General features: G+C 46.3%; 1 protein-coding gene across 2 annotated transcripts in view; it reads left to right on the top strand.

The window, feature by feature from the left end:
• The first annotated feature begins 7,106 nt into the window (after positions 1-7,106).
• Positions 7,107-18,147, top strand: part of Syn3 (synapsin III) — a 427,730-nt gene continuing 416,689 nt past the window's right edge. The window contains exon 1 of one of the 2 annotated variants that reach the window (XM_046429615.2): positions 7,107-7,217. The gene's annotated coding sequence lies outside the window, so the exon portion shown is untranslated. Of the gene's footprint in view, positions 7,218-12,303; positions 12,978-18,147 lie in introns of those variants that run through there. The other variant, XM_058574327.1, reaches the window with a different exon arrangement.

The raw sequence follows: 18,147 nt of genomic DNA, 5'->3' as shown, positions 1-18,147 counted from the left end.
GCACACACACTATGATTTCTATCCAATCATTTAGCTGCTTAGAATAGCTGAGCTGAATGGGATCCCAGAAATACTCTCTTTGGTGTGTCAGTCATACTTCAATAAAGAGGTTTAAAAAAAGAAGTCCCCTGCACTGCCACTTCTCCTTCTCCCTCTTTATCCCTTCTTTATCTCTATTTCTCCATCTCTCTCTGTCTCTGCAAATCTCTCTCTCTCTCTCTCTCTCTCTCTCTCTCTCTCTCTCTCTCTCTCTCTCCACACATACACACACACACACACACACACACACCACACACACACACACACACACACATGCCCCCTGTGGGAAATCCAGGGCACTGGAAAGTACAGCTAGAAAACCACTGACCAAGTCCAGCCCCTTCTCTAGAGTAGCAACAGTGATCCCGAGAGGGAGAATGACTTTCCCAAGGTCACACAAACACCCTAACTCCCAGTCTAGTGTTCTTCCTTCTGCATAGCACTGAATATAGAATCTTTCTCAAGTTTCTATTTTCAAATATCTCACTGTATTATTCAAATAAGAAAAAAAGTCAGAGTTTGGATTTTAATTACATTAATCAAATTTTAACTGTTTCAGTGGTAATGTTAATACAGTCTCATAATAATTTAAATATGATGGATGAAACTAAACCCACCCACATAAACATACATGCAATAAGTTTCCTATTTGCTGTCCTTAATCATCGGTAGCACTTTTTGAGTTTTTGTAGTGCTTCTGTGTGTGCATAGATACACAAATTATATATATTTTTCGATTTGCAGTGTACATTCAGCAATGTAGTCTATGATTAATACATAGGAATTTACCACATTCTTTTTATTGTTTTATAATATTCCACATATATGGGTAGGTCATAGTACCTTCAACAATTCCCAAATGATGGGATGGTTTCAAACAAAGCTACAATGCACACCTTTATCCTGGGTACACCTACATCAGCACATCATTAGAAAGGGATCCTGGAGTTAAGATGGATGGATCATGACACAGAAGCATTTTCAATTTTCATATGCACCCAAATCCTTTCTTTTGATGCACACTGGTCTCTTGAGGGAAGGATTTCTTCCACACCAAAGAGAGAATGAGATAAAATATTTTCTTGATTAAATAATGCCACGGGCACAGGAACAGATGGATTTGGAAAATCGATCATGCACAGAGGGATACGCTTATGTGTAAAGGGAAGGATTTGAGAGATGCCCAGGGTTCCATCCCAAAGCACAAGCCCTATCAATGTGCACCAATAGCTGTGAATTTCTTCACAAATGGCCTTTCTTGGGGAAAACCATTGTCCCCAGAAGACTCTTATGAAAACATAGGTATGCTATCTTAAGAGTGACACAGAAAGCAAGAGGTCATTTTCAGAGATATTAAGAAAAGGTGGAGAGACTGAGCCCTTCCCCCCAGTCATAACCAGACAGGAAGGAACCAAGGAAACAACGGGTGTACCATGAAAGAGGAAGTGCTGAAGTCCAAGAAGAAAGAGAAGAGTTTCCAAGCACAGGGAAGTGATCTGGAATTTACCCGACAGAGGGCAAGGTGCTCAGAGGAGCCGAGTCACATGCTTAAGTCTTAAGTCACGTGAACAGCTGTGTGATCTTAGTAAGCCCATTTCTCTTTGGACATCAATTTTCACAATCCGTGAAATGGGAATAAAGTATCTGGATGAATTCAATGAGTAAATGACTATAGACTGCTTAGCATGATGCCTGGCATATGGGAACACCTCGTGGCAGCTGCCACCATGATGACAGTGATGGTCACCATCATTCTTATTCTCCAAGGGACTCTCCTGAAGTCTGTGCAGCTGCCAGGAAAGATCCGCCAGGGTGTGACGCCATAGTCAGTTCACAACCTCCATAGGCCCAAGGAAAGAGAAGGAAGGTGAGGGGGAAGGAGGGAGGAGCGCACAAGCTGCTGCACTCCTAGCTGGCCCCAGGAGGCAGGGGTGGAGTCAGCAAATGTCACACTCTTCGGGAGCTATTGAACACCCATGCCCCCTACTCTAGTAAATGTTGTGGCGTGGGACAAATAAGGAAAAAATGTGAACATGACACTGGGCCTTATAAATTGGACCCAAATCCCAAATCCAGATGAAGAGGACCCCCCCAGTGTGTGAGCTTTGAATGATGAGATATATGCATTGTTTTTCCAGTAAATCAAGGAGTAGATCATTCAGATGCATCTTAAATAGATAACACTTAAAGAGGAAGGCTCAAATTTACCAACTTCTTATGTTTTAACAGATCTCATGCTGGTAGCAAGCCTAGAAGTAGGTATTATTACCATCCCCATATTACAGACATATAGCTTGAGGCAAAGAGCCTACCCAAAGTCACCTGATGGCAAGTAGCAGAGGAAGGATTAAGCACAGACAGCATAGCCCCAGATTTCATGCTCTTGACCATGATAGCTTTTGCCTCTGGTGTAGATAAGGGGAAAACGTCCATTTCTCCCACCCATTTCCCTCTGCCTCTGGTCACCAAGCTTGGTTGAAATGACAGAGATCTCTTCAGAGATCAACCTATGCAGAACCACATATGTGGGAGGCAAAAAGACCTGGGAGGCTCAAAATAGAAGTGGAAGCAAGAAAGATTTTAATTCAAAGGACAGTTCCTCCGGATTTCCAGTTCCATGCTGCTTCTAACTCAAATGCAGTTGAGGACATCGTCATTGCCAGGCACTGCCATGTTTGAACTTCATGCAATTCTGAAAAGCTAATTATATTGATTTATTTCACAGATGAAGAACCTCAAAGCTTGGAGAAGGGACGAGGATGGCTCAATACCACACAGTGAGACAGAAAGCTTAGGACCCTGGACCTTGGCGCTACACAAGGAAAGATGACAAGCCATGCACAGGCCTCCTGGCCCCGCCCCCTGTCCACCGATTGGCTGGGACATCAGGAGGCAGGGCATCCACGCATTTTAAGCTCCAGAGATGGTTCAAATGGGCAGCGAGCATCGAGAACTGTAGCTGAGGTGTTTTCATCGCCCATTCTGGGATTTGGTCCTCTTTCTACCTCCCTGCAGCTGTGTCCTGAGAGTCGTGGAAGCAGATGTTTTAAAACTCCTTGAGAGTGACATGATCAGTGGAAACCTTCAGGGACCCTTAATTACAAAGGAACACCCACTGACATCTGCCTCCCTCTAAGGGGGGCTGAAAGGACTTGGAAACTTATTTTGCTGGTTGCCATGACAATCCTTTGCATTGTCAGCAAAAAATACTCTGCTACAAACAAGGAAGCACAAAAGCTCCCAAAGTCCTCAGCTCAGAATCCACCACAGCCCGAGGCTGAGCCAGATCATGCCTAAGCCTTTACTTGGGAAAGCTCGGGAAGAATCATAATATGAAATTCTCGACACTCCCCTCATTATACTGGGACTTAGAGATAAAATGAAGCGCCTCATGGTGAAGAGTAAATTAATATTTTCAAAGTTGCTTTTATTCTATCTTCAATATCTTCCCCAAAGATGCTTTTATTTCTTAATCCAAATAGGAAGCAGTTAATTGAAAAGTTCTCCTACTTTTATCTGTTTTCATCTGATAAAATTTAGCATGTTATCCCTAGAGGCAAGTTTGTATTTGTACTTAATCCCCATCAATGGGGGCGGGTGGTTACCAGGAATTAAACTCAGAGGCACTCAAACACTGAGCCACATCCCAGCCCTATTTTTTATTTTATTTAGAGGCAGCGTCTCACTTAGTTGCTTAGTGCCTCTCTTTTGCTGATGCTGGCTTTGAACTTGGGATCCTTCTGCCTCAGCCTCCTGAGCTGCTGGGATTGCAGGCGTGCACCACTGCGGCGGGCAACCCCCATCAATTTTTAAACTTAGCAATTCATCTTTGATCAAGTGGCTTTTAGGCACCTGATAAGTAGGTAGTGGACAGTATTTAAAAGCCTTTTCTATCACCTTAAAAACCTTGGTATGAATAGACAACAAAACAACTTTGCTCTTGTTGGCAAGTGTAGAGAAGCCATAGCGGGACTGAAGTAGAAACTGTCTTGAATTAGGCTCAAGCCTCTAGTTATAGCTCTGCCACTCACTAGCTATGCATATGAAATGAGAAAATTCATATGAAAGTACTTTGCAAATTACCAAGTTTACATACAAGAGGGCTTATTTATACCAAGGTGGTGGTTTTGGTAAAGGTAATATAAGAGCTTGCCCTTTTTTTTAGATCTGTTAAGACTAGCTGAGTTCTTTTTTTCCCCAGAAATAAACATTCTTTAAAAATATTACTACCATCACCCCATGGAGTTGGATTTCTGAGTAGTGAGAGAATGTGTACATTTGTGTGCAAATCCCTGTGCTCAATTGGGGAAAGGTCATATGATCTATTTCTTTCCTTCTTGAATCCATCAGGATTTTCGTTAAAAGCAAGGGAAGTAGTCTGTGTGACTAACACAAGAAGGGAGTTAAGCAGAAAGACAAGTCACAAAATAAATGACAACAAAAATAGTAGGATGGGGAGGCAGGGACGACTGGAGAGATCAGACTTGACAAACTGGAAGAAATACAGGGAATTCTGAAGTCTGGCCAACAAGATTCATGACCACGTGGCCCAGTCTCTAAAGGACACTGCTGCTTCTGCCACTCTCATTGTAAGCAGTCTCCTGTCCAATCTTGTTCTTTATTTTGTCACCTTCTGGGGAGGCAAAGTCCCAGGAATGAGAGTCTGATAGGCTCCACGTGGGTGACATCCTGCCTCAAGGATTTGGAGGGCAATTGGGAAGTGGAGTGGGGGTGGCACATGATGGGAGCATCTGACCTAGGGATTGCCAGGTCTCCACACAATGAAAAAAAAATCTCCCCAAGAAAATATGGTGGTAGAAGAAGAAATACACATATTTTCTAGAAAGCCACCTTTGTCCAACTCATTTAGTAAAATGAGATGGTTCAAAGATGTGATCTAATGTCGCAGTGTCATTAAATAGGTTTTCTGACTCCCCATCCTGTGTTCACCATCCTAGAAAAAACCCAGTGATTTATAAAAGCTATTTCTCTAGATTTAAACAGTATCCCTGGTGAGGTAGGTATGGGCAAGAGAGACTGACCCCCCACTAAGCATGATTATGTTTCAGGCCGTTTTCATTACTCGAGCTCAGTACATAAAAATAAATAATGCTAGAATGAAGCTGACCTCCAATGCATGACAGAAGAATCTCATTACTGAAAATCCCTTGGTGCTATATATATGAATACCTGGCTGCAAGACATCGAATTTTCAATAGAAGCCATTAAGCTCTCCTGTATCTAATTGCCATTTTTTTCTTATTTATAGTGCAATAAAAATAATTTTCCCTGCTATAATTTGACTGGTTTCTCATTTAAACCTCTATCCCACTTTCTGTTTCCTCTTCTTTCCTTAAAACTGAGAATTGTGAGGTTTTCAAATTTAAGACCCAGGTTAGAACGCCCTTTCCATATTTCCCAAGCAACTTTCCTGTGCATATCTAAAAATCACTAGTTTAAAAAAGACGCTATCATTATAACTCCAAATGTTGGAGTTTGGAGAAGGTTTGGAGGATTTCTGCTCTGAATTTCTTAAGGAAATAGAGGCTTAGAAAGATTGTGCCAGGTAAGGTGGAGAGAGGATCTGGCCAAATACCACCGAAGACTCTGCCTTTGAATTTCTGAACTGAGATTTCCTTGGTCCTCTTATTTCCCACTATCATCCTCATCCAATCTGGATAGAAACTGTGGAGGAAATTTCTCAGCAAATAGCAGAAGGGGTAAATCCAGCCCATACATTGGTTTGATTTTGTCCAACAGCCTTGGACCATCCATTCATTTTTTTTTCCTAAGTAATTGTCAGCATTAAAAAAAAAAAAAAACTTAGAAATTTAACATAAACTGAACTTCTGGCTCTTTAATTAAAATCAGAACATCTGGTGACTTTGGGTCCATATTCCCATATGGCAAAATCGGCTGGAGCAGAGTAATGCTTGTCTCCTTAGGCAGGTTAGCACACACCTTCCCACACACCTTCCATTCCCCTGTACCCTTCCAGCTTCACATAACTACCACCCACCCTATCAGTATTAGAGTTTGTGACCCCTGAGCCAGTGTATGCCCTTTCAGTTACTGAGATCAGAGTCACTTACTCAGGATCACGCAGTAGGGAGAGGATGCAGAGCCAGAACCTTCTCCATCTTGGCAAGAGCATTATTCAAAGTACGGCTCAAAACTAGGACCATCTCTTTGCTCATCCTCCAAATCCAACCCAAAGCGTATTGTGATTGGTCCTTCTTTCTGTGACTTGCTGTCACCACCATGGTCTAAATAACCATTTCTTGTCTGGGCTTCTGCACGAGCCTCTGGCTATGTACTGGGTCTCGGTCCTCCCAAATTCCTATATGGAAGCGCTCCTTCTGTCCTAGGTTCTGGGTCATTTCTCTCTGGTCCTCTCTCTGGCCGGGCTCACTTTCTGCTTGCTCACCATTCCCAGTCACCCTGGTCTCAGACTCGGATGTACTCGCTCCCCCTCTCAGAAATGCTATTTATGAAGGTCTGGAATCACTTTTACCTTTCTAGTCTTAATTCAAACATCCCTGATGGCCTTGGTAGACCATCCTGTGTAGAGCAGTGATGGCCCTTTGGTATTTGTAGTCACCTACCTCTTCCTCGGCTCCGGTGTTTACAACAGCTGACATTATGTATTATTATTATTATTATTTTGTTTACTTACATGTAACCTACCCCACCGCACCCCAGGCTAACTCCGTGAGGGCGGCAGGCTGTCTGGTTCCCTGATGCACCTGGCGCAGGTGCCTAGCATGCAGCCTGGGACATTTGCTGACAAGTGGCTGCTGGGTCTCTCTCCAGTGCCTCCTGAGGCCCAGGGAGGTCAGGTGACTGTCTCCAAGCCGGCTTCCAAGCACGCTGCACTCTTCGCACTCCCAGAGGGGCACCAGGCAGCTCCTGGGATGCAGAAATACTGCCTCGCTCGGCGGCCAAGTCCAGGCGCGTCCAGGGTCTGGAAGCCGCTCTCCCTGCCAGGCGGGCGGCGGGGCGGGGCCTCGCTGTCCGAGCCAATGGGCGACGCGGCGCGGGGAGGCCGGGCGGCCGGGCGGAGGCGCTCGAGCGCGAACAGGGACCGCCTCGGAGTTCCCGGGACCCGCAGCGGATCGCAGACCCCCGCCTGGTGTGGCCGCCGAGGGCTCCCGAGTCCTGTCCCTGCGGCTCGCACGGTAAGCCGCGCACCTGAGAAAAGTCGATCCGGTGGGATCTCTGGCACCGAGAGCCCGAGCCCGGAGCCCGAAATGCCGGTGCCTCCTGGCGGCGGGTGCCTCCCCGGGAGCTCGGCTCCGTGCCCGCGGGTGCGGGCGAGCCGAGGGCCTGGGAGTGACGCGAGGAGCCGCGAACCGAGCCCCTTCCCCAGCTGCTGCTGACGGGCCGGGCGCTGGACCCTCGGACCGACTGGTCTGCGTGCGGGAACTGCCTGCGGGGCACAGAGCCGGGGCGCCAGATCGTGACTCCTAGAGTCTGCGCGGGGGCCCGGGGCAGAGCTTGCTGGGAGCCGGGAGCCGCAGTAGCAGGATCGGGGCTCTGCACCCAGCAGCTGCCCTAAGTCTTTAGAGTCCTCGCGACCTGTTGCCTTGGGGCTAGGGTCCGATTTGTCTTGCCTTTTCCTATTTCCAGTTACCCCGAGGCGCAGGAAGAAATCTCAGAGCGGTTGCGTGGCCAAGTTAAGAGCAGAGACCGGCCCCGGTGTATCGCCTGCTGTATTTATTCGGTACTTGTTTGGCTCCTGCGGGCTGAGCGCCAGACACCGTGCTAAGCCCGAGCCGCACGAAGAAAGGCCTTGGGGGAGCTCCTGGGGCTGAAGGATAGTCACAAGAAAGATTCAGTGCAGTAGATGGCGAGGGAGCCAGGGAGGTATCAGAGTGGAGGTGGCCAATGAGTGGGGACTTGGAAGACTGGGAGGGGAGGGGTTGCCAGACTGAAAACTACGTGAGTGAAGGATGGGGTGGGCTCTGCTGGCATAGCAGGAATTCCAGGTTGATTTTCTCTCGTGAGGGAAGCAGGAACTAAGAAGTCAAGCCTCCTGATTAGATCATCCTACATCAGACAATAACTTAGGACCAGATGTTGTACATAGGAAATGTCCATGTGACAGGGGGCTAAACCGTGCAGACCTGAAAATGCAGCCTTAAGAATATTTAGAACTTTGGCCTGGGTTCAGAAGGGCTGTGGAAGAATTCTAACCAGTGCTCAGATCACTCTGGCAGCTCTGTGGACAATCCACGGAGGCTGGCATCGGCAAGCTGGTAAGTAGTAGCAGCTGGTGTTTGGGGGACTTGGCTGCAAAAACCCTGGCCCCTTAAGGCTGCTGTCTGACATGGAGCGCTGTTCCCCAGCTTCTGGGCATGGATTCAGGTGGGAGCCGTTGCCCATGTGATGCTTGCTTCTGCAACCTGCACATCATTCTTGTGTTGTTTCTGGAGCCTGTGCCTGGATCTAGTCATCCAGGATGACCTCTGGAGGATTTTGAAGGGTGTTTTGCTCTCCTTTTCTCACCTTCTGGAACTCTGTGTGCCTTTTTCCTTTCATCAGGCTCCCCTTTCTGTTTTGTACACATCCATTCTCTACTGTCAGAGACAGGGCTGTGTGTAGATTGGTATGGAAGAAAGAACATGGGTTTGCTTGGAAATCAGAACATAAAGTCACTTTAGCTAAGTGCCTTGCAGACATTTCCAATCTCCCAAACTTCTGGTTGTTTTTTGTTTGTTTGTTTTACATAAAGAGAAATCACTATAACCACCGTTCATAGGTTGCATTCCATGGAAAAAGACTCAGAAATTCTGAGATTTGTAGACAAGCAGATTCTTGAAAAGTGTCCTTACACCTCAAGAGGATAAACAGTGAGGGAAGCAGGATGGGGCAGAGGGAGAAGTTGGACAGTGATACAGTGTGAGAGGGGCCTCGATCCACCCACTGAGGCAAGGGGCCAGGCCTTTGAAGCCCCATACTGACCAGCCAGTGGGTGCAGGCTGCTCCCAGGAAGGGGGCATGACTTTAGGTGACCCTTCAGCAGAACAGTTCCTGCATAGGGACTCCCTAGGGGCAGCTGGACCTGGGGAGGTAATGAGTGTCTCGGTTGTGGAGAGCCTGGAGAGCCGTCCCACAGCACGGACTACACTCTCCAGGACAACTTTTGGGAAGTAAATGAGATAGTGTTTGTGCTGTGCCTGGCACTTGGCAGATACTTAGAGAGTATTCATTTCTCTCTCCTTTAAGTTTCTTGACTGTATCTGAAAATGAATTTTGGAGTTTTAATTAAATAAATCAGTTTTCATGAGGAGACTCCAATAATGACACCACAGTGGCCACTAGATCCCATTATTGAGTGCCCATTATGTTTACAGATTCTCTCATACTTGCCCAGGATTACTCAAAGTTAGGGACTTTTCTTCTCACCTTGCAGGCAACTCAGTCTTATCCAAAACCCAATAGGGTCTATGTCCTTTGGCCACAAAACAATAGTAATATTACCAGGCCCAAACATATGATTTGTTACATTCTACAAAGTGCTTTCGTTGGTGGATTGGTTGATTCATTGTTCATTCATTTAGACACATGTTAATTCAAGCAATGGGTAAGGAGTACCTCCCAAGCAGTGGGAGCTGTCCTAGGTGCTGGGGATACAGTTTAGTCTACTAAGGAGACAGAGAAGGACATTAAGTACTTTGACTCTTGAAAGGCAAACATTGAAGGATGGAGCATCACACTGCAGAGCCAGGATGTGACAGGGAATGACGGGCTCTTTCCAGTGGACACTCATGATTCAATTTCAACATAACCTCCTGGAAAGGCCTTTGGTCCCTCCGGTGTAAAGCAGATCCCCCTTCAGAGGACTCGTTTATCTATCCACTTCCCGGCTGCTGGTTCTCCCCACTAGACTGCAGGTTCCAGGGGATCATATATCACTTTATCCCAAGAGCCCAGCAGTGCTTAGCACATATTTCTTGAATGAATGAAATGAATGAAGGGTGGATCTGCTTCACAGGGCAGTCAGGGAAGGTCACTCAGAGAAGGGATATTCACACTGAGGCATGGGGGATAAGAAAGACTCAGCCATGCCAAAATCAAGAGGCAGATAGAACAGCTTGTCCAGGGACCACAAGATGAATGAACGGAGCCCACCATGATTGGAGCATGATGGATAAGTTTCATGGAGCCATTGGAGGGGAGTGTGAAGTTGAGGGGCCTTGAAGATCATGGGGAGCTTGGATTTTATTCAGTGCACAATGAAGTCATTGAAAGATGTGAAGCCTAGTAATGACCTTATCTAGCAGCATATACCTGTTCTTTTTTTTTTCTTTTGTCATGTGTCTAGGAGGCAAACTCCATGATGAAAGGTGCTCAGTAAATGCTGCTTAAATGAATGGGTGACCTAGTCATGTTTTAAAAGGATCCCAAAAGCCACAAAGTGAAAAGTGGATTAGAGAGAAGAAAAAACGGGACCTTGTAACCAACCAGAAGCTAGTGGGAGAGATCCGAGTGTCTGGCCCAGAGGATGGCCAGGGTGTTGGAGGAAGGCAGAAAGAGCTGAACTCTATTTTGGATGTAAAATGGACAGGACTTGCTGATATGTTAGAATGGGGAAAGACAAAAAAGAAAGGGATGAAGGATGACTGCCAGGCATGTGGTTTAAGACTGTGTAAATGCCAGAAGTCCATCAGTGGGTGAATGGGTAAACTAAAGGTGGTCTATACATGCAATAAAATATTACTCAGCCATAAAAATAAATGAAGTACTACTACATGCTACCACATGAATGAGCTTGCAAATGTAAAAATATACATCAAAGAAGCTAGGCACAAAATTTATAGATTGCATGGTTAGCTTTTTATGAAATAATCAGAAGATGTGAATTCATAGAGTCAGCAGATTGATGTCTCAGATTGAGGCTGAGAGAGAAGGGTGTCTGGGACATGGCTTTGTAATTGTTGAATGGTTTCCTTTTGGTATGATGAAAATGGTTTGGAACTAGGTAGAGGTGGTAGCTACATACATTGTGAAGGTACTAAATGCCACTCAACTGTATCCTTTAAAATGGTTAATGTAAAATGGTTAATGTTGTGTAAATTTCACCTCAATTAAAAAAAAAAGATTGGGTAGATACAAACACTATTCACATAATGGAAGAAACAGGTCAGGAGCAGGTTGTATGTGTGGGACTAAATTCAAGTACCCTTTTGGAGATGCCCATAAACTATCCGTGTGGAGATAGGCATGGGACATAAGTGTAGGGTCTTGAAGTTGAGTCTGGATTGCAGATATAAATATGGCCGTTGGTAGCACTTAGATCTGCCAGTCGATAAGACAGAAGAGTTCTGGGGACAGAGTGTAGAGGAGAAAATTGAAGTCCTCAATCATTTTTTTACTCTGATTCTCATTACTACTTTAAGAAGAAGGTGCTACTATTCTCATTTTCATATGTCAAAATTAAAGATTCCCCCCAAAATGAACTTGCTCAGGGTCAGATAATATATTCACAGGCTCTCCAGACTGCTTGTCCCTTGCCTTTCCATACTAGCATGATGTCATTTAGAAACTAAGCAAATACCTCCCTCCCTTCCTCCCTTCTTTCCTAGAGCCATGACTAGGTATTCACATAGGGCCGTTCTATGCTGGCCTACATCGGTGGAGAAAGTAGATATGGCTCGTATCGCCTGGTATGACCCATCACACAAGCAACTGACCACAGATATGGGGACCTTAGAAGCAAGATCAGGGATACCTATCTCAGGTTTGGAGGTGGGAGGAGGCTTAGGTTTGCAGTAGGAGCAGAAGGAATGAACTTGAGAAAGAGTAGACTCCCTGGAGGTCGGTGACCTTAGAACACCTGCTCTGAGAATTCCCCTTCCCTTCATTCCCCAGGATTCCCAGGTCACTGGCACTTTCCATCTCATCAAGAGCATCTCTGTGTCCTGTGATCCTGGAGGCGCATGTAAACCGATGTCTTGGCTTCACTTTAGGTGGGAGCTTCGAGGAGGTATCAAACAGGCTGGCTTTATCCCTTGAGCAAGTGACTTGTCTCCTCTGGACCTTCCTTTGTGTATTTGTGAAACAGAACCATTAATGTTCACTGCTCCGTGTAGGAAATAAATGAAATGATGTCGCAAGGTGTTGGGCACATTGTCAATGCTCAGAATAATGTTATCTCATTTGAAGTTACAGAGTCCCTCATGTTCTGTTCATTGTTTAAAAAAAAAAAAAATATATATATATATATATATATATATATATATATATATATATATATATATCTCCATGCTCCCTTGGAAGGTTCTGATTTAGATGTTCCGAGACGGACTGTAACAATCTGTACATTTAGGAAGCACCCCAGATGGTTCTGCTAGAAGCAAGTTTAGGAACCATGGGTTTAGACCAAATACTCTTTGCTGTGGTGATGGTGAAAGGGTTAAGCACCTAGAAGCAGAATTTTGCCTTCTAGGAATTATTAGCCAATGACTGTGCTGTCTGGTGATGTAATGTCTTGGGCTGGCACTCCATTGGTTAAGTGTATTGTTTCTCCTGCTTTGCTGGGTGAGGAGCAGAGCTGGAGCCCAAGGGTTAATAATTTTGTGGCAGCAGAATCCATCCCCCCACCGCCCCCCTGCTTCTGCTAGGTGTGAGTATGTGGCAGGGCCCAGCAGACTGTTACCCTTCTCTTTCCAATAACAGCCAGCCTCTCCTCCTCACCTCCTCCCAAGCAGAGCACATGTCCCCCGTAGTACTACAGGGGAGGAGGACTGAGGAGGGGCAGGAGGAGGAGACGGAGGAGGATTCTTTAGCGAAAAGGGAGCCCTTTCAAAGTTCCCTGCTGCAGTCTCTCCTAGCCACCTGGGATGGGCACAGCCCCATGTCCCCCTGATGAATTGCTAAACTGCCACCTGCTTCTGAGCATTTGTTCAACCTGGTGGAATCCTCAGAACCAGGAGGTGAGCCCAAGGTTTTGGAAGAGGGAGTGGGTCTGGTGGGGAGAAGCCCTGGGGCAGTGGGAGGAAGCAGCCCTAAGCTGAAGGTCAGGTACAGGCTGCCGGTGGCCTGCGGTGTGAGCTTGGGCAGGACAGTCTCCCTCTCTGGATCTGTTTGCTAATGTGCACGATGTGGGGCTTGGATTAGGACCCTCAGGGACTGACAGGCACCACTGGAAATATGCTCTCTTGGACCTAGAGACGAACATGCCCTGGGTGCAGCTTTCTGTAAATGCTCCCTGAAGATAAGGCCTTCCTTTGGGAACAGAGGCAGGAAGGGGGCCGCTCAGCCTCTATCTCTAAAGCCAGCTCTAGACCAGGCCCCTCCTTACATTGTCTGGGCTCCTTCTCTAGTGCTCTACCTCAGCGGAGTGGAACGGGCAGACTCTGGGCTGGGGTTTCTCCAGACATTCCTGAAGGCTTGATCATATTGTTTGAGGGGAACCTGTGGGTTCCTGACCCTTGAGATATCAGTGTGCCTTAATGAATTGGGACACTTTCGTAAGTGTTCCAGGTTGGGGCTCTCAGGGTGGGGAGAGGAATCCTGCTTGTGTTGTAGATGGCATGGTTATGATGGTTTTCTTATTTGTGTTTAATGGAGTATAGATATTACCCCAGCTTGCAACTTCTCACCTTGTCCAGGAAGGATCCCAGTGTGTGCATGCCTGCCCAAGGGGCAGATCAGAAAGAGTAGGAGTGGGGATAGGAGTGGGGAGCAGAGGACCTGGGAAGGGCTGCCTGCAGGAAACTGGCTTCCTGTTACAACAGGCAATTCAAGGTACCTTTGCCTTCCTTAGGCCTACTACAATGCTACCTGTCTCTTGCAGTCTTCCAAAAAGATACAGAAATAGAAAGTTCTGCTATTTTTTTCTTCTTAGAATTCGGTTATACGTGGGAGTTCCCAATTTCTTTAGGGAGAATGGAGGCTGCAGAGGGTTTTCTTTGTGTCTTGTGTGACCCTTGACGTCTGCCACTCAGTGTGGAGGCTTTGCTGCTGAAGAACACGTGGGTCGTTGAGCATGTCACCAGCCCCTCTGAGCCTCACCTCCCTCATTTGTAAACCACAGAGGTAGGAAGGAGTCAGACCAGCTGGTTTTACCTGGTCATCTGTGCTTTGGATTGCACTAAGCCTTTGGAATCGGAGCCTGTTGATTAAGTGGGGTTGACGGGTAAAGAATGTTGGAGTAAAGGGACCCAGGCAGCTTGTGTCCTCTGGGTGCTAGGCGCTTTACATGTACTTTAGTCATTGCCCTCTCTCACCATCCCCGGGAGTAGGTGGAATTGACTCCATCCTACAGATGTGAAAATCAAGGCGTGTGGAGGTTGAAGGACTTGCCCAAGATCATCCACTGGGGCAACATTAAGGCTGGTATTTAAACCTGGGCAGGTGAATACACCGGGGGGCAGCACATGGCAGGGTGAGGGTGGGTCTGGATCTGGAATTCTTGTCCCACCACCGCTTCCTTGCATGCTCTTCTTTTCACTAGCAATTGTGCACTGACTTTGAGAGAGACTTGCTTGTCCAGATTATTGGGGATGGTCCAATTTACTGTCTGACTACCGAAAAGCAGAGCAACTGTGTCTCAAAGGAACCTTGCCACGTTGTTTGGAACAGGTCTGTCAGTTCATAGCTGAGAGAGTGCAGGTCCAGCAAAGTTAGGTGATCTGTTCCATGTCACTCTGTGAAAGCAAGAGATGAAGACCCAGCCCCTGTCCTAGGTGTCTGAAGCTGTATTTACCATTAGTGAGGTTTTTAAAGCTTTCATTCGGGAACTTTGAGATGAGGTGAACTGAGTTATTCTCACCTCCAGGCCCCTTTGAAGGGCCAGCAGACTAGACCCATGGAACACAGGTCCGGCACTTGACATTGTGGCGGGCGTCTGGGACATGAAGGGCAGTAAGCAAGCTGGCGTTAGACCTGGCCGTTTTCCTGGAACAGGTTTAGTATGTGAGCAGCGTTTATGAGTGGTCTCACTCCCAAGTCAGTCATGTTTCCCAGTGGAGGGCCTGAGACCCTGACCCTGTCCCTCATGTGAGGCTGGCCTGTAAGAGCTCTTGCCACATGGTTTCTGTTCTTTGTCTTTCCCACTCTGCTGCATGTTTCTAAGGTGCGGCTCCCAGAATGTTAATCTTAACTAATTAGTGGATCTGTCTTGTGTGTGTGTGTCGGGGCGGGGTGGGGGGGTGGTGCCAATATCATAGATGAATGGTGATATACACCCAGAAACAAAAACCATCCAGTAATTATTAAAAAGTGCTGGGTGAGTACTTGATTCACTTCATGATCACTATCACATTTAAAAAAGTATTATTCTAACACCAGGCTTCACATATTCAAAAGATTATCCTAGGAAAGAGGAGGGCTTATTATTATTGTACAGGTCTGGTGGAAAAAGCTATAGCAGTTGGTGGCAGTTAGGAAGAGTACGCTGACCAGGAGCTGGTCGGGGGACACAGTGCACCATACTTGCCCTTTTTATTGGAAGCGGGCAGAAAACCCCAGAGCTTTCTGCCCTGGCAAGGAGTCAGACTTCACAGCCTTTAATGTCCCTTCTAAATCTAAGATTTCTTGATCCTTTCTCAAGCCAAGAGTAACTGAGGGGAAGTCAGAGTACATAAGGGCTGTGTCTTACTCATTCTTTGGGTTCCAAAGCCATACTACAGGCAGGAAATTATGCATAGCCAAAAATACCCTTGAAAATATTTTAACCATCAAAAATATGCATTATACATAGTGTTTGTGTATGCAACCCTGAACAGCAATTCCTGTAACCAGTGTGCAAAACACTGGCCTAGACTAAAGGGTAGAAAAAGAAAATCGGTCTGTGTTTTCCTCCTGTTCTGTCTTTAAGGTAACTGTCAAGCCATAAGCTGGTACAGGTGACACAGAGGATTCTCAGGTGCTTTTGCTTGCTTGCCAGTTTGCATAATCTGTTTGCATCACCTGTTTGCATAAACAGCTCTAATACTTCCCTACATGCTCAGTGTTTTTAATGATAATGAAAATTCAATGAGATGCTCCATGTGGAAACACCCAGCCCAGGAACTGTGGCAGAATAGATAGGTGGGTGGAGGGTGACCGGCATCCTGGCCTACCAGACTTGTCTGGGCCAGTCTTTGAAAAGTTTTAAAGAGTGTGGCTCCTCTCATCCGGGTTGGCCTTTCTGGATTCTCTGGTTCCTGTTCACTTTTGCTTCTAAAATCCAAAGTTTCTAAAAGAATGGGCTCGGAGGGGCCACAGACCTGAGTTCAAACGCCAGATGTTACCTATCGTCGTGTGACATTTGGTTTGTCACTTAACCTTTCTCTGTTCAGTGTTCTCACTTGTCTCACTTGTGAAAATGGGACTCCTGGGACCTACCCTAGAGGGTGTATGGCAGGAATAACAGAGGATGTGGAGAGAGAGCCTGGAACCTACAGAGTAGGATCAATAAATGTGAATTTATTCATTCTCCTTGGAAAGTGTTACAGGGAGATGTTGTTGTTTGGGTTTCTTTCTTTCTCTTTCTTTCTTTCTTTCTTCAATCTCATCTCAAACTACTTTGCTCACATTAGTAGCATCTCGAGGAAGCTTTCTACAAGCTCTTGGGATCCCTCACGTGGCGTTTCTCTAAGAATGCATGTGCTTACAGCCGAGCCCCTCCTGGCTCATCCTCATGCCCGTTACCTAAGTAAGCACCAGAAGGTTGCACTGGAAGGGAGATGTTGAATTGAATACGGTTTTGAAGCAGGAATGACTGACGTGAATATTCTGGGCTGGGGCTGCTTTACTCAGGGGCCAAGTGAGCTGGTGATTTGAGGGATGAGACAAAGAAGTTTTCGCGCCAGTGTATAGCTTCAAATTCAAATCCCTGGGAATTGCATTATTGAATGCCCATTTCCGGGGAGCTCAACAAATGTTTATGGAGCTCTTACCCTTTGGGAGGAAGCCTTCTAAGGGCTGGGGATCTGTTGGGGACAGTACAGACAAGGTTCCAGCTCACCTGGATCTCATATTCTGGTGGAGAAGGTAGAAAATAACCATAAAACAAATACGCTGTATGATGTCACTTGGTAATTAGTGCCATGAAGAAAAATAAAGTGGGATAAAGGCCTAGGAAGATGTCACTGTAGGAAGTCAGTCAGAGCAGCACCCTGAGGAGTTCATGTTCTGCAGAGCCAGGAAGTTTGGGAGTAGGCTTTGGAAATATCTATGGAAAAGAGTTGCAAGAGGAGGGAACAGGAAGCAAGTCCCTGGGCAGGTGGAGAGGAGGGGGAAGCAAAAATTAGGGAAGATGTGATCAGAGGGGTACCCAAAGCCAGGTCTGCTGGGGACACATGGCCCATGCAGGAGACTTTGGAGTCTATCCTAAGTTGGACGTTTTGAGCAAGGTAATTACCAGCATTCGCTTGCTATTTTAATTGATTTTTGTTTTTAAATTATCACATGGTAAAATTATGTTTGTTTGGGTGTGTTGTTCAATGACGTTTAGCTCATGTACGGATTCACGCAGCTACCAGCACCATGGTGAGGAACCCGCACATCAACGCACCATCCTCCACATAGCAAGGTCCCTCCTGCCGTCCTTCGAAGGTTACCAATGCCCCGCCTTTAGCCTTTGGTAACCATGGAGCTGCTCTCCATCCTTATAGTTGTGTCTTTCCAAGAATGTCACAAATGTCACTTTTTTTTTTTTTGGTACTAGGGATTGAAGTCAGGGGCACTGGATCACTGAGCCACATCCCCAGCTCTATTTTGTATTTTATTTAGAGACAGGGTCTCACTGACTTGCTTAGTGCTTCACGTTTGCTGAGGCTGGCTTTGAACTCAATCCTCCTGCTTCAGCCTTTTGAGCCGCTGGGATTACAGGTATGCGCCACCGCGCTCAACACATATGTCACTTTTAAAGAATGTCACATACATGGAATCCCCTGGTATGTAACCCTCCGAGGCTGGCTTCTTTCCCCCGGCACAGTGTCTTTGGAGGTCGTCCATGCTGTGTGACTCAGGAGTTGTTCCTGTTTATTGCCGGCTGGTGTTTCACGGTGGAGATAAATCATGACTGTCTGTTCACTCCTTAAAAGACATTGGGGTTGTTTGCAGCTTTGTGGGATTAGGAATAAAGGTGCTTTAAGTATTTGTGTTCAGGTTTTA

Source organism: Marmota monax, unplaced genomic scaffold, assembly GCF_021218885.2.
Source record: "Marmota monax isolate L192 unplaced genomic scaffold, Marmota_monax_Labrador192_F-V1.1 WCK01_AAM20220418_F8-fsc00051, whole genome shotgun sequence".
NCBI classification, from domain to species: domain Eukaryota; kingdom Metazoa; phylum Chordata; class Mammalia; order Rodentia; family Sciuridae; genus Marmota; species Marmota monax.
Note: the sequence above shows the minus strand (reverse complement) of the source record. Positions and strands in the feature narration are given on the sequence as shown.